Raw genomic sequence first — 16,056 nt, forward strand, 5'->3', positions numbered from 1 at the left:
TCCTTCGTTTCCAATTCGCAAATGGCAAATACAATTGTGCCAAGACATCAAACTCCATCTTTGTAGATCCTGCAACGCTGGGTTCGAATTACGTGCACGGTTTTATATTCAAATTTCGCGGACAAAGGGTGTCCCCGATATAGGTACGTGGACGTAAATTTAATTTGCCCTGAGCACGGTTATCGGTTAGTACGGTGTCGCACAAGAAGTTCGACGCGGCGGAAACGTAGTCTCGAAATCGAGCGGTCCGCAGCTTCCGCTTAATCGGCAGAAACCCGAATCGACGCCACGCTATCGACCACCGTAGAAATACATCGCGAGAACGGCCTGAATGGAACTCACAATTTAATCGAACGAAGGCTGGTCGAGTTTAAATCGAAACCTGTCGTATCTCGTTCCCCCTATAGTTATTGCCTTTTCCACCTTCTAGCTTTTATACCTTTCTTCGTAGCACTATATAACGAAATCTCCTTCTGTCCCTCGGTACCTTTTCTTTTCTTTCTTTTTCATCTTTGAAAAGTTTTATATATTTTAAGATACCTTGTTTTAAGAGACTACAATTTCTACAATAATATTCCATTCTTTGTTTATTGTTTCCTTTTTCTATTAATCCTACACATTAGATTTTTCATAACAGCATACAGATTAATCGACGTTAACAATTTTCGTTATGAAAATTTCATTTATATGTGTGAATGAATCTCATTTCGATATAAAATACGCTCAAATAAATTAATAACAAATAGTTCTCTGTACGGGTATAATGAAACATCTCGTAGAATCATATAAATTCGAACGAATTAAATAAATTTGAGAAGAATCGTATAAATTTAAATAGAGTTACAAGTGTAAACTTGGAATAAATTCTCCTCTTTTCAAATTTCCAAATTACTTCGGTTAAAACTCTTTTCGAAGCCAATAATTTTCCCTTTTCTTCTGGTTAATCTACCACCTACGTTCTACACAGATCATTTTTCTTCGTGCTTAATTGCCAATCGAATATTAATTCAATTCTACTGAATTCTAAAATTCCCTCTTCCAGGTGTACCACATTTATCCGTGTTATTTGCTCAAAAATTCCGTAACAAAGCGATCGATATTTGTCTATTTTTTCATCGGTTCTTTTTCTTCCTCGGTGAATCGTCTACCTTTTCAGCCGTTCGTCTCCCGTTCCCTCGTTTCCAGAAGTGCCTGCTCGTTAGAGATTCATCCGAAAGTGCCCTTCTCCTCCCTCTAACCAGGGATGAGACCGAGATTCAATTTATTATTCGCGAGGATCATCCTCTGCGAATAAGGTCGAGAAAACTGAGAATGGAGATTTGGTGTTTGTAGCCTGCCACGATGGCTTGGAAAAGCTAGCGGAAGAATCACAGCAGAAAAGGGTGATAATTAAAAAAGGGGTAGGCAACAACATGGCGAACGGAACGACGTCGAGTTAGGTGATCTTCGTCGATCGCTTTCTCTTTAATTAAGCTAATTCCTTGTCTCTTTTTTCCTCAATAATTCTCTTCGTTCGTCGGAGATTATACGAGCTTAGTTTTCGTTTATTTGTGCGCGAACTGACCGGCTTATAAATCTTATAGTTTGTGAAACTTTTGTTATTAGTGATTTCGAAAAAATGTTCAAAATACTAATATTTCAAGTGATATGAGAGAAACGTATATATATGTTACTTTTAAATTGAAACGGAAGATAATTATCCTACATTGTAATATGTCGATATCTTATTTTATTTTGTCGATAAAAATTAATATTGGAATAATATAAATTCTCGATAATGAGTTGAAATTAACGCTCCATCTGAATACTGGGTCGTCATCGACCAATAATTTTAAATGATTTTTAATTTTTCTTATATTTTTGTTTCAATTTCGCTTCGCTTGAGAGAATTACGTTAACACGTAGCACTAAATACCATAGCATGATATTCTAGAAACTTGGAAGAGTATTCATAATTTTTTCAAGATTTTTTGGAATACAGAAACCTAAGGAAAACTGCATGGTCATAAACGACCCAGTGTTCAGATAGCGTCATTAGAAAGGTTGCAGACGACGGTTTAATCTCTAAGCTAATTATTTCAATTTTAGAAGATTAAATATGTACTAATTATACATCCTCGTAAGAAGATTAAGAAATCTTCCGAAAGTAATGGATGAGTTTGAAGTAATATAGCATTATATTCATACAGCGATTAGAAAGCAAAATTCATTTTCTTTCAAAATCCTTTAACCCTCAACTGGTATTTTTAGGTTAAGATACTTCACTGTAGAGTATACCATTTTATAATCAATTAGTAAAAACTCTTTTTAATAATCTTCAGCCGTTTATTCCGAATTATTCGACATTTTGTTGCGCTGTCAAAGTGTTAAACGTAGAGACACTTACGCTAAAGAATTTCAAAGATGATCCTCAGGATCTCGAAAGCCATCGACCCGCGAGGAATTCCTTAAGCTCGCAGCCACGAATTTAGGGGCGCGTACAAACTCTGCCGCAAAGATATTTCGGTCACACAGGCGAGGAAATAAAGAATGTGGGTTAGTGGTGGATATCGTTAATCCGTGGCTAGCTGAACGGTGATTAACGCCGACGTTTGCCGGCCAATTCGCATGCGAACTGGTTGCACGGATTTTCGAAGTTTCGCCACGGGGATTCCCTTGTGGCCGTTGTTGAATTATGCCCCCGTTCCGGATATGGCCGACGGGGCCAGATCGATGCAGCCCCTCTGTTTATGCACGCCTCTAACCACTCGCCAGCAATACACCAGTGAGGATCAAGCCGGAGAAAGACTTGAATTTTTCCAGGCTTGTCCGTTTTATCAGTGAATTATTAATTTCTCTGGAGAATTTACACTTTATCAATTCTTTTTCTATTAACTGATGTGATATAAAAAGAAGAGAATTAGAATATTTGATATTGGATAAATGAAAACGAAGATATAACATTTATTAAATAAATGTTGGACGTGTGACCGAATTTCTTGAGAAGAAAAGGGAGCATCGTAATTTCAAACACATTATTCTTCTCAAGAAATAAATCATCTTCAGATTTCCCCATTTCCTCGCCAATAGCCTTCTAAAGTAACACCGACCTCCTAATTAATTAAACTTCTAGCCATTCAATTCTTCTACCTCTACAAATCTCCGCGAATTTATTCCACCCTGAATCATCCGACCTCAAAGGAGCCTAGCCTCGTCGATAAATTACAACTTAAGCAATTTCAATTGCAAGCCTGAAATTTTCAACACTTTCTGATATACGTTACTCCACGTTGGGAATAAAATAACGTACCGAGTCAAATAATATTTAACGTACAAAGGTAACTTTCTTAAAATAAAGAATGTTGTCAATAAAATAATGTATGTTGATAAAAATATATCCTGCCAATTTTTATTAATATCTTATCATTGAAAGTATACTTTATCAGAATAAAAATAAAGTAAAAAAACCATAAATAAATATCTCTAAATACATATCAGTAGCGTGTACAAAAAAAAAAAATCTGTTTCGATGATACAAAAATCGCGCGGTAATTTGGAAAAACGGGCTCGTTTTTCGCGCGAAGAAAGACAGCGAACGCGTCGCGTACGCCTCGTAATTTTTACCGCGATATCGGCCACGGCAAGAACTCGGAAAACGCGGGTGGATCGGCGAGAAAGTCGCGAACAATGCGGCGCGAGCATGCGAGCCTGCTTCGAGAATAGGGTCGACCAACGTCCCGGACGAAAGTAATGCCTGCAACGTGGTTTCCATGCCGGGTACACGCCGAAACCAACGTCTCAAATAACTGGCGAAGCGATCGTGCTACTGGAATAGGGAACGAGGGCTCCGATCGCTCTCACGACAACGAGTTTCCTTTCCTCGCCAAGTGTTATCGCGCGATCTTTTTAGAACTTGTAGGAATCCCCTTTTCGTTCCTCTTTTTACGTTCCTACCCGCTTCTACACGGAAAAAGAGGACCAGGGATGAGATTCTTTCGAAATTGTTGATGGAAGAATTTTATTAAAACGATCAGGTGAGAAATGTGGATTGATATTTTGCAGTGTAGGATGTAAATTTATGCTTCTTAAAAATGCTTTAATAATTCTTTAACAATTGATCGGTGGATTAATTGCTGTTATCTGTTTCTTTGAGTATCTTGTTTCTTCTTTGTTATTTGCGTAGGTGTGCAAAGTCGAGAAATCACATTTGAATCTGAACGTTCGACTAACATTGTAAGAATTTCGATCGGAGTTTGAACTCTCGTCAGAATCTTCCAGAAAGTTCGGACAACGCTGACAAAAAGAATCTCGAATATTATAACCGACATATATAGGTTGTAGGAAAAGAAAAGCTGGAAAATCCCAGGATAAGATCTCAAAGACCTTAAAGGCAACTTTCCAGCATCAAGATTCGCCTCTCTAAGTCTATATCTTCTCGAAATTCTGAACCTCGATACCAGTCGTATTCGATCGTACTTTGAATCTTCGCAACTAATTTAGCTTCCAATTTCCTTCATCAACAATCTCTCTAATCCCTGTCTCCGCTTTTTTTCTCCTCTTAAGCTACGCAGTTTAACTCAATCGAGAAGCATCGCGACTCGCAATTTCGATCGGTTGGTAACCCTGGCTGTGGAATTACGACGCAGGCTGGAGGACAGTTAGGTCAGGTATGACGAAGGAGAAGGACGACGAAGAGGAAGAGGCGGGGGCCCCTTTGAGAGCAACTCGATTCGAAGTAATTTAGCGGCCTGGTCCTAACTTGCTGAGTGGCAGAGCCTGGAAGTTTCCAGCATTGACGAGGATGAAAGCTACTCCCTTCCTCGCTATAGCCGCGAGAGGCGACATTAATCTATTCCGCATTGGCGATGATGAATTTCTCGGAGCCCCGGCCGGAAAACGGCTCCTCGCCGCCATAAGCTGTTTCGCGTGAGCGAGATTGCCTTTGAACGTGGCTAAAAATTAATTACCCCTCTGGCGAACGCCCCTTTTCATCGCAGAGGTCCGATTGTTCCGCGGCGATTGGACAAGTTCAGTTCGAGATGTCTTCTTGTATTTAACTTGAAATGGAAGTTGCGATTTTTCTTTTTCGTTGTTGGTCCCGAAGGAAATGTAAAGATGTCGAGGTTTGATTCATAACGTACTTTACGCTCCAAATAGCATCTGATATTTAATTCTATCTAGTTCACAGTCAATGAACTTTGAAAAGCTATTTCGAATTTTAATATACTCTTATATTTTTCCGATTAATAATGTATCTACGTTGATGTATTTTTATTAAATTAACGTATAGTATGGATGAAATATTGAAATCGAAGAAAATTAAGCGAAATAAAATATCGAAACGACATAGATTAATCATTCGTTATATTCAACAAGTATTCTTGAAAGTAGCAAAGTACGAGGATTCGTTGACACTGCAGAAATAGAAACGACGACGGGAATAAAAGTAATAACAAACGACAAGATAGAAATACCAAAACCAAGAAGAACTAAAAAGCAATACTAGAACGACCAGAACTAAAGAACTACTTTTCAAATGTTAAAAAAATCTCCAGCAAACCGAAATTATATCATTATCTTTAACGTGACTTTACTTCTGAAAGCAAGACAAACAAATTTAATAATCCTTCCTCGAGTTGTCACATCCTCGACACATCACGTAGTAACCTTCTTTCTCCTTTCTCCCAACGAAACAGACATGATAAATCTCTTTGTTCGTCGACAGTCAAATCGTATTTCCTCTTTCCGGAACGTCGTTTCACGTGACTTTGATTTTAATTAAACTTCTCCCGGAAACTCGTCGAAGACTCTACCGGACGTGATCAGGTAGGAATACTTTCGCGACCGCCGCGACACTATAACAAATACCGTTCACACGGCACGGGAAAAAGAGAAGGCTGATCGAGTGAGAAAGAGAAAAGGAATTGCAGCTGTAGCTGGTGACAAGTTCGCTCGCAATAAGTCCGCTTCGGCAAAGAGAATAAACTTTCCGACGACGCGACGACGCGACACGGAATTCGCTTGTGCGCCTCGCTTCGTTTGCAGCCACGTGTTCGACAGCTCTTCGATCTTGTATTGCTGGAAATTCGCGTCCAACTAGATCTTCGTCCGAGCAATTCTCGCGTTTTTCCTAGTCGTGGCGTCGAAGTAGTGTAAATTCTCGTACGGATCGATGAAAAACCTATCTCTGTGATAGAATACTTAATTTTTCTGGAAAGTAGGATTATAGTTGGATGACGTTGAATTTTTTGAAATAATTGTACCGAACGAAGCTGGAAGAATTTTGTACATGAAATAATCAAAATTTAGTCACAAATTATTATTATTATTAGGTTGCATATTTTTATACGCGTATTGAAAATTTGAAAGCGTAAAATTGCAGAATTTGCGTGTACATGGCCTATAAAATGTATAAAGTGATCAAAGTATAGTATTTTCTATGATGCATTGGTATCTAGTAGAGAATATTCTACCAAGATCCTATTTTTTAAATAATATTTTCAAAAATATGAATTTACATAAAAATCCGCAGCTTGGTAATTGTGTTAAAGGAACGAGGAAAAATTTAGTAAAAAATTGAGTTTCTTTTTAACGAGAATGTAGGAAACAATGGTAGCTACTCGAAATTGTGAACGAGTGACCACGAATAAGAATATTATCTTCATCTGAAATAAAACTTCGAAATGCAAAAATCTGTGAATCTATATTGAAAAATGATAAGGTAAAATTGTGCACTAGAATAGAGCAGTTTTTGTTCTATGCTCTTTTAGCTGATAACATACTGACTCAGCAATCCCAAATGGAATTTTCTGGTCAGAGCTGCTGGCTACTTTCGTTTGCCTTGAGCAAACGAACCTGTTAGAGATAGTTTTTACAGATGATTTTTGGAACTTCTTTCTTTGAATTGGAAATTCGTTAGGATTTAATTAGAAGAAACTGCAATTGAGATAGGAATGAGATTTATTTTCTATCAATTTTCGGGACGAAAGTCAACAGGTTACACGTGAATTTAGGTATCAATTGACAAGTTTGGATCTACTGGAATTGAACTATTAAATATTAAATTAAATTAATCGAATCAAATTATATCAAAGTATCCTTTGATGCAATAAAGCAATCAGTTAGTCGAAAAGGATAAGCTTCATTTTAATTTATCATTAATTCGATCCGGATGTAATTGTAAAATTATCATGTTTACAAATTTCCGACCTCAATTATACAAATTCCTCATCTTCCACATTACCACAAGCCATCGCCAAATTCCTATAAACATCCTCACTATTTACAACGCTAAAAACATATTCTATACGAAAGTATACTCAGCTACATATATAGCTCACTTCCATCAAATTACCACATTCATAAGACCAAAAAACTATCATCAAGCCATCAAACGATCGGCACAACAAGACAACAACAATCCCAAAGAGAATTTTGAAGTCGATAAAAGAAAGTCGACGAACCAGCATCCTTATCGTTTCCAAAACTTTCAACGCGGTTCTGTCGAGTTTACTAAACCGACGAAGGGCGAGGGAGCGCAGCGTATAACCTCGGTTCGCGGCCGGTCGATTATTTAAGGGTTGTTTTAATTACAAGCAGACAAACAGCGACGAAAGGAGCGAGGAGTCGGCAGGAGAAGAGGCTGCCAGTATCTCGATGGCGGATTAAGAGGTCCCCGCGCGTTAATCCGCGCGGGAGTCGTTTGCCAGGCGTGCCTCGAGTGAAACCTCGAGGCGAACTTGCCGATATCCAGTGGCAAGGATCGGCTAAGAACTTAAGCCAACTTCCATTTAAGCGGCAAACTCCACTCGTCAGCCGTCCCGATACCGGATCTGCTCTAACGGCACGTTGTTGCGGTATCCTCGCGATTACTGTAATAAGCGGCCATGTAACGATCACCTCGATTATCGACTAGTCAATTACATCACCAGTTTCTTTATTGTCGTCGAAGATGGTGGTTATATGGCGTTATGTACGTAGATTGCATATTTTTATGCAGTTTTATATTTTTATGGATGCAGCTAAAAAAGTGAAATTTATATTTTATTTCGCCTACTGAATATTCTAACGAGCACTTTATTTTGGATATTTTATGTATATTTTTCCATATCATGTGAATTCTCTATATTTTTACGCTTTTATAGTTTTCATGAAAGTATCAATAGTTTAGTTGTATGTTCGCGTTCTAAAAAAGTTTCTTTTACAAAGTATGTACAGTCGGGAAAAAATAAGCAGACAGGCAGTGAAAATATTAGGTACGAATGGAATTTCGTTGAACAGGATCCGTTTACATAAAAGTATTAATTTCATTGACACCTATTTCCATTATTTGTCCATTTATTCTTGTCTATATACTTTTCTGAATTCGTTCCCTGAATTCGCGATACGATCAAAGTCGAACAGGCTGTACGGTTCGAAATAAAACGAAGATCAAGAATAACACAATCACATTGCAGTTGCCATTCGTTAGCAATATAAATTTTGAGAATTTCTGAAATTCTTTGTATTTAGGATAAGAATCACATGAATCTAACATTTAATTGTTATGCAATCTTTTCGTTTATCGAAATATTTTAAGTATATCGAAATCACGCCGAATAATCTTGTATTGTATCAAATTCCAAAATCCTCGAACCGTGTGACAAGTACAAATTCACGAGCCGCGTGTAAAATTAGTCGAAAGCCACAGAATGTCCAAATCCAATACGGTGAACCTGACTGGAACTACAAAACCCATAGAGGATTACTTCAGGGTATAGGATACCAAATTTCGTAAGACTTCCATTAATCTTTCAAATGCTCAAGGACCTTCGATTCAATCACTCTAAAGATCAGACCACAAGAGATCTCTAAAGATCAGACCCCAAACCGCCACCATGTTTCTAATGCCACAGCCAAAACCTTGCATTTAACGTTCTAGATTCATGATTATATACACCTTCGTAAAAAAAGACAGTTGGGAAAAAATAAGCAGACAGGCAATGAAAATATTAGTTACGAATGGAGTTTCGTTGAACAGGATCCATTTATATAAAAGTGTTAAATATTAAAATATTAATTTCAATTATTTATTAGTTGTAAGTAAACTACACGTGTATCATAAGGATATATAATTAATAAAACTTAAGTAACAGTTATTATTAATTTCATTGATACCTATTTCCACTATTTGTCCACTTATTCTTGTCGCGTCTATACACTTTCCTGAATTCGTTCCTTGAATTCGTGTAGGAATTCTTCGTGGAGGTTCTTAAATTTTTAAATTAATGATATTATGGATTTAACTGAATACTTTAGAATTTGACGATCCATGAATTCGATCGACTCCCCACGATTCGTAGGATTTAGTGTTTGGAGTCCCAAGGTTTAAGGTGATCCAGAATGGATTCTGCAACTCCTGGATCTTGAAGTTGTGAGTTAGATGGTCTTGGAATAGTCCAACGTGGTTTCCACAACTCCTGGGTCTTGCAGTTCGATATTGCCAGCACACGGTTTCATCCAAGCCACGTGCTATGCCTCGGGCAAAAGCACGATATATCCTTGTTCATTGGATTGACTCCTGTTCCGATTTTCATATTTTCCCAGCACGAGGTCTATGAATAGGAGGTTTGTCGAGTAATAGAAATTTCATTACTTTTGGAATTGGATTAATCCTTGTAAGACCAAGATGTTTTTAGAAGGAAACTTGTGTTTGTCATATTTTTTCAGTAATGAAAGTTTCAGGCCAATTTTGTCGAAACCAAATATGTTTATTATTTAATTAATAATTATAATAGTTAATATAATAGTTAATAATTTGTAAAGATGTTAAACAACTACCAATCTACGCGTATATTTTAAGACATAAATCTGTCTTTTCAGACGACATTAATTTTACAAATTTTACAAAGTAAAAATTGTAACGAAATCTGTATGTTTCATAATCTACGCATATAAACGATTCCTCCATTATTTTTGGTTCAATAGTAACCTGCGGAAAATCCTTTTACGACTGCTCTTTCCTCCAACAAAATGTACACGGTGATTCTTTAACGTGGTTTTACTACCTGTCTGATCTTTCTAGCTGACTTTGCGTGGTTTAGCAAAAACGCCACACGAGTCACGTACGGTTATCACAAGCGAATCGGCTACACGCCGCTCTGCCCGTCTCGACGCGGATCTCCGCTTAAATAGAGCGTAACAAGTTGGATATTTCAACAGAGAAAAGATAAATATAGTCGGCGAAAAGGGGTGGAAAAGCGGTGAGTTTGGACTTAAATAACGAGCAAAAATGGCATTCCCGCGCTGTGGCTACACTTTCCGTTTCTTTCGACAGAAGCATGCAAACTTCGTCACAACGAAGTTTGAGCACAGTCCAGTTTCTTGTAATTTTATTAACAGAGCGATAAAAACTTTGGTTTTTTTTAGAAAGCCAAATAAAAATTAAATTGAACCTAAGCTTTGTTTCATTGGTGATGACGAATTTGGTTTCAAAGTTGATAGCATATCTGCATTAAGAAATATATCTAAAAATATTATCAAATGACAATGCATATTATGCGTTTGAAGATTAAATTATTGGAAAAATTTGATACTTGTATTTTGGAGAGGGAGAATTGCTATATAAAGATATCTTGTATTAAAGTTTAATTGTATCCAAATTTGGATGCGATATATGGATGAGCATATAATATATATTGATAGATCGAAAATATAAAAAAATTCCAAAACAACAATCGATATAACCATATGTATAAAAATTGTTTAATTCAATGCTGAAACTTATTTCGTTCGTAAAGAGTGAACATTCTCTCCAACGAAATAGTATGCAATCGAAAGTACAAACTTGGAAAGTGCAAATATTTATCCTAACGAGAGCATGAGCTTTCTTCCGACAGTTGAAACGCTTTCCATCGCTGTGAGAAATTTTAGGTAAGAAAACATTAGGAAATTTGTTACGGAAACACGTCGTTCTATAATTCCTCTTTCCGACTTTGAAGCGCGATATCGATGTTTCATCCATTCTGATGACGCTACCCTTTCGCGATAACTTTAGAAACACCATCAACTCGTTCGATGATACTTGCAAAAGTTCGAACATCGTTCCGGTGGATCTAGGTTAAACTGAAATTAGACTCGCATTAGATATCTTGGATATACAGACCTCAAACCTACCTCCAATTTATATTAAATACACGTTACTAAGTTTCAACTATGCAATAAATCCGTCTTATACTTAGTATACGTCAGTTCAGAATTAATTCTACGTGTTCCAGGCCTCGAACTTAATAAACCGACCTTCTAATCAGTTTTAAACAGCAATTTAGGTTGTAAGAAAATTTCTATTCAACTTGCAGGAGCAAATTTAACAAAAATATATGCGATTTTGACCAAACAGATAATAGTAGGTGATCATAGTACTAGGAATGAAATAAAACTAAAGAAGAACGAATTAGCGTACTAATGCATTTTAAACATCAATTTATACCCATTTATATAAAAAATTAAATGCTTCTGTTCATTATATGTATATATATCACGAATAACAAATTCATTAGAGAAAACCATTTCGCAAGTGAGAAAAACTCCAAAAATTGATTGCACGAATAGATGGTAGCCACCAAACTTGGACTCAAACAGAATTAAACAGGGATAACTCGATATTGTAACCAACCCTAAACATCAACCTAAGTCTAATTGAAATTTGTGTAAATATTCCTACTTTGTATGCATCATACAAGATGAAATTCGATCAGATAGTCTCTTACTGAGGAAAAAATCGATCCTAGAAACGGATGATGACCACAAAACTCAGAATTAAACAGAGATAAAGAATTAAGGAGAAAAAAAAGACATAGGAACAAACGCACGGTTGCGACTTTCCGGCTTTTCTCCCCCGGTTCCTCGCGTAAAGAACCCGCCGCCTTTTAACAAAACGACCGACTCGCTCTTCTATTTTTCCATTTGCATAGCTTAAGCGATTTGCCCCGCCATTTTTCCATTTACATAGCTTAAACGACCTGTCCCTCTATTTTTCTCCATCCTTCTCACCAACTTCCTCGCAACGAAATTCGATTCCCGTCCTTTTTCTTTCCCTTCTTCTTCTTCTTCTTCTTCTCCTACTTCTTCCTTTCCAACTTCTCGTACAAGACGATCTATCGGAAAGTAAAATGGCAGGAAACGCGACGGCCGCGAAGAATGTGACGCGCGGAAGCGAACGTGGGAAAGAGAGAAAAGAAAAGCTACGGAAAACGCGAAGATCAATACGTCTGAACCACGCGGAAACTATTTCCGCAGGCTTTCGTGCCTCGACAAATAACCCCACTTTCCAGGAGACCGGCATTGTGACCGGGATATATCGTAACTCCGTTTCCAACTGGGACAGTGCCACCCTCCTCCCCATGAAAGCACGTCGCAGGGAATTCGTCCTGTAAGACCAGCAGATAACCGGTTTTGCGATAAAACACGTTTTATTAACGGCAGGGTGAACGAACCTTCTGTACCTTGAGGCGTGGGTCGAAAAATTTAAAGATAACTGCTAGACAAAGAAGGGTAGAAGGCTGGTTTTCCTTGTTGATACTTTCAAGGAGTGAAGTTTCATGTTGGGTTTGGGTAAGGACGCTTTTAGGATGATTTCGTTGTTAAAGGGTGAATTTGATGCGAGGATTGTCTATAGAGAGTTGCCTTTATGAGCAATCTTCAGGGGTGCGAATCTTATTGTATTACTTAACATGTAAAATAATACCAAGGGATGGTCTCTAAGTGTCGAAGTTTGTATCAAGGGATATTCTATTTTCTACAGTTACAGTGGATGGTATTAGAACGACAACAATAGTAGATTTTTATACATGAATAATAAATATGGCTATGGTCAGATCTTCAGTATAAAAGAAACAGTTTTTCTAAGCATCTTTATAAATAGAATTGATATGTTAGCATTAAATATGTATTTTAATATTTTTTGGCGTATAAAAGAATTCTTTCAGAACATTCAATGAAGAAATATGAAGATTTTAATCGTAGCAAATATACAAAAAAAGTGAAATTGTTCTGGAAATGCCCACGAATCAACAAATTAATTCTGTTATATCATTGCTATCATCTTTTCGTTCTCCTCCTTTGATTAAATCCTTCTTTGAAGATCTAAATTAACAAAGTAAGAGATCTATTATTGCTCAGCCTCAAAATGAAACAATGAAATTTCATTACAGGCGAAAATAGATCAAATTTCTTAAATAATTTGCACATTCCTAAGGATAAGGAGTTTCAGATAATAGGGACAGGGATCGGTCTAAACACTCATCGCTAGTTTAAGAGTTAATCATTCCCAGAGATCGACAGCCCTGCGTGAATTTTGTATTCGATGAAATACTATATAGCCACGATGGCTCGTTTAAAAATGCATCAACTTTGATTACCTGCTAAGAAATTCGTATTACAGGAACTATGCTTCACTTCGGCCTACATTTTCCGCTGAATAATTCTCGAAGAAACCCTCTTTAAGAAACGAAGTTCGTATTTTCTAAGGGAAAGGTGTTTGCCTTTTCTTTAACAAAGGATTTCGAGGACGTTGGACAACGTTTACCAGAGTTTCGCAAAGGACTGTGTGCTACAGATACACGTTGAGTGCTTGGAAGTACAACCCCTGGACGAAGGGTTGTTTGCACGCTAAAACACAAGGGTTAGCGATTTTTAACTGCTTACGCGGTTCTTTACATTCTGCCGTTAATCGTCCCATGTGCTTTTTCAGAGGTGTATAATCGTGACGTTTGCTCCAGAGATACAAACTTGTGCGTTTTAGGGTGAAAGAAATTTTACTTCCAACTTACGATTTTATTAGTCACTGGACTCAAATTGAATTTCTAAATTTGCTAGATATTTATCGCAAATGTGTATATAAGAAAAAAGAATTGGGATACAGCGCGAATAGTCACTTTAAGCATGAAATAAGTGTTAAATATTACATAACATGTATTAAATATGATATAATATATCAAATATATTACGGTCTCTCCGAATATCGAGATTTATTAATATAATTCACAATTTCAATATTTTTGTAACCTGTATGAAATATAGTTATGCTTGTACTAAATGTTTCGAAAATTCTATATACATTTTCAGATTGTTTTAAACTTTATCGATGTAACTATGATAATCGTGTCTTATAACATGCCAATGAAATGTCAAAACGTTTCGTACAACGCACATAATTTACTCGTAAAAGGTATCTCTAACTATAACAATATATTCATAAAGATGTTCCAATATTATTATCAGTCAGTGTAGTATTTTGTATTGGTAGTATGCGTATTAGAAGAATCAATCTCAGAGCCGCTGAAGAAGTGGTGTACATGGGTTGGTGAGTCGCGGTCCGTTCAAGGCCGCTCGATCGAATCGTCCGTCGTAATTCCGACGCTCGTAACCGGTCGCAGCTGGTCGTCTTTGTCGAACGAGTGTCGGAGAGAGACGAGTGTCGGGACGAGGAGCGTCGGGACGCGCAGTTACCGAATACAGGTCACAGCGCCTCGTCAATAACGGCGCAGCTACGTCGACGCGGCATCGTCGTCGACAATAGACCAGCTCCCCGAGAAAACCCGTAAGAACAAGCCGGTTATGAGAGATAGCGCCACGCCGCGACAATGAAACCACTGACACGGTTCCAGAACGCACGCGATCAACCCTTTCAAGCCCTTTCGTTTTGACATTCTGTGTGTGTTTGCTTAAACAGAATTATTAATTTCTCTTTATCGATGAAGATTATCTTTATTTCATGATTATCAATGAGAGATTCATCGCTTAGATATTCTGTAATTTTTTTTTCAAATTGAATTAAATTCTTTCCTGTTGATGAAGAGCCAAGGAGAATCGAATTTCCGAGGTCCTGAGTTTTTAGGGATGAATTTATAAATCTTTTGAAGTTTTGCGTGTGCGTGTGCGTCGTAAAGAAATTAAATTTGATATTTTCTTTGAGTATACAAAAAATAGTTAATCTGCATTCAAGAAACAACAAGGATTGTCTAATTTTTACACTGAGAGGGACTTTTATTCTCAATTAGAGCGATAAAAGAGGTTTCCAGAATTTTTCAGAATTCATGTCGAAGTAATATTTGTTATATCCGGTTGGTTTATTATTTGAACAACCCTTCATTTTCGTTAAACTACTATTTTCTATTAGTAAGATTTTTAAAGATTGATAAACAATACTGCACACTATACACTTCAACAAGTTAGCAAATCTGTATACCCTCACTTTATTCTAAATTTGATATTTATTTCTCTCATATATTTTTTTCTTTTTCTTAATAATAAAAATAATGATAGAGAATCCTCCTCCCTTCGAATATAAAATAAAGAAGAATATCCTTCGAAACGAAAATGTATATTCGCATCGTGACAATGAAATGATTAAAATCGACTCAGAACTCACCAACCCTTTGGCCAAGCCTTAATTTCATTTGGATCCCCATCATTGCCGCCCTTGTGGCCGTGACAGTGGCTCGACGGATTTATTTACGGGTCATTAACGTCGGTGCCTTTCGCGAACCAACCTCTTAATGGCTCGTTACCGTTTACTAGCAGAATTATTGATTCACGACAGGATCTTACAGCTTGGGATACTCTCGTTTGGGGTCTTTGTGGTCGCAGATGTGATTCGTTCTCCCGAAGAGGGTTGTTTCAGGATCATTTCATTGTCTGCCGAAAGTAGGTCGCTTCTCGACCGAACGATTTTTGAACAGAGGACGAATTGAATTGTATCGGATGAATTCAAACGGATTGCAGAGTCCTGATATTATTCGAAGTCTATTTCCCGAAAGATTATTACGAGGCATTTTGTTAAAAGATCGACTATTTCGAGAAGATGACTTAGGGACGTTTGATTCTTAGATTATTCGCAAAGTTCTGCATTATATTTGAAAGAGAATTATTTATTCTAAATTTTTGCCAAATATTTAAATGTTCTGTTTAAGACAATTGTTACTCGTCCGAAAAAGAAACCTGAATTGATTAATTAATAATTGATCGATTTTCCATGCTGCAACAAGATGACATTGAACGATAATTGATACCATTATTAATTTCTGAATTATACGTAAC

At 37.0% G+C, this 16,056-nt stretch overlaps 1 long non-coding RNA gene across 2 annotated transcripts in view; it reads right to left on the reverse strand.

Annotated features, from left to right (window-relative positions):
• LOC117209165 overlaps positions 1–16,056 on the reverse strand; it is a 117,427-nt gene that overhangs the window by 72,844 nt on the left and 28,527 nt on the right. Inside the window, exon 1 of one of the 2 annotated variants that reach the window (XR_004487859.1) lies at positions 15,389–16,007. The exons of the other annotated variant lie outside the window; for it this stretch is intronic. This is a non-coding gene — a long non-coding RNA (uncharacterized LOC117209165). Of the gene's footprint in view, positions 1–15,388; positions 16,008–16,056 lie in introns of those variants that run through there. 2 annotated transcript variants of the gene reach the window in all.

The sequence above is a fragment of the Bombus bifarius genome, unplaced genomic scaffold (assembly GCF_011952205.1).
Source record: "Bombus bifarius isolate JDL3187 unplaced genomic scaffold, Bbif_JDL3187 scf7180000008166, whole genome shotgun sequence".
NCBI lineage: Eukaryota > Metazoa > Arthropoda > Insecta > Hymenoptera > Apidae > Bombus > Bombus bifarius.